Here is a 908-nt window from a genome sequence, read left to right on the forward strand (position 1 = left end):
TTTTTTTCTTTTCATACAAGGCAAGCCGCTACCGGTAAATACCACCGGTAGCGGCTTGTTAAATAAATTGAATGTTTTTTCAAAACATATTTATCTTTGCAATTTTTCAAGCTTTAATAAAAGCTTGTCACTTGATGTTGTTAGAATTCAAATACATATTTCACTATGCGGATGCTCTCAAGTGACCTGAGCAGTTGGTTGAAATACATATTTTTTTATTGTTTATTTAGGGGTGGCACAATGGCTTAGTGGTTAGCACTGCTGCATTGGTCCTCCAGGGTCAGGGTTTGATTCCCACCTCAGATCTGTGTGCATGGAGTTTGCATGTTTTCCCTGTGCTTGGTAGGTTTCCTCCGGGTATTCCGGTTTCCTGGAGTGTGCCTGTAGTGTGTGAATGAGTGTGTGTATGTGTGCCCTGGGATAGATTGGCACCCCATTCAGGGTGTTTCCAGCCCCCTGCCCTAAGTTTTCTGGGATAGGCTCCAGGCCCCCAGCGACCCTGTATACAGGTATAGCGGTAGAGATGGTGTGAGTGTTTACTCAAAATACCATGTACTCATTTTAATGCCATTATAGTAGTTTATAATAAATAAAACAATAATCGATTTTTTTTCTTTTTCGTATTATCAGAGAAACTTAAATTAAAAGTTTGCTTTGTCCAGAAAACTTTTCCAAAGCACTGACCAATCAGAATCTAGCATTCAACAGCTCTACTGTACAATAAAAACGTAAATGACCACCAGATGGCAGTGTTTCTTGGAAAAGCAACCCAACGGCAGTAAACAAGACTGATGCAAGAGGAGGCAGTGAATTCCTCATGAACAATAAAGAGACAAAAGTGTATTTCATTTGAGCATGTCCAGACAACTGTGGTGAAGTATTAAAGCAAAGACAAGATGCTCACAGAG

The sequence above is a fragment of the Clarias gariepinus genome, chromosome 23, assembly GCF_024256425.1.
Source record: "Clarias gariepinus isolate MV-2021 ecotype Netherlands chromosome 23, CGAR_prim_01v2, whole genome shotgun sequence".
NCBI classification, from domain to species: Eukaryota; Metazoa; Chordata; class Actinopteri; order Siluriformes; family Clariidae; genus Clarias; species Clarias gariepinus.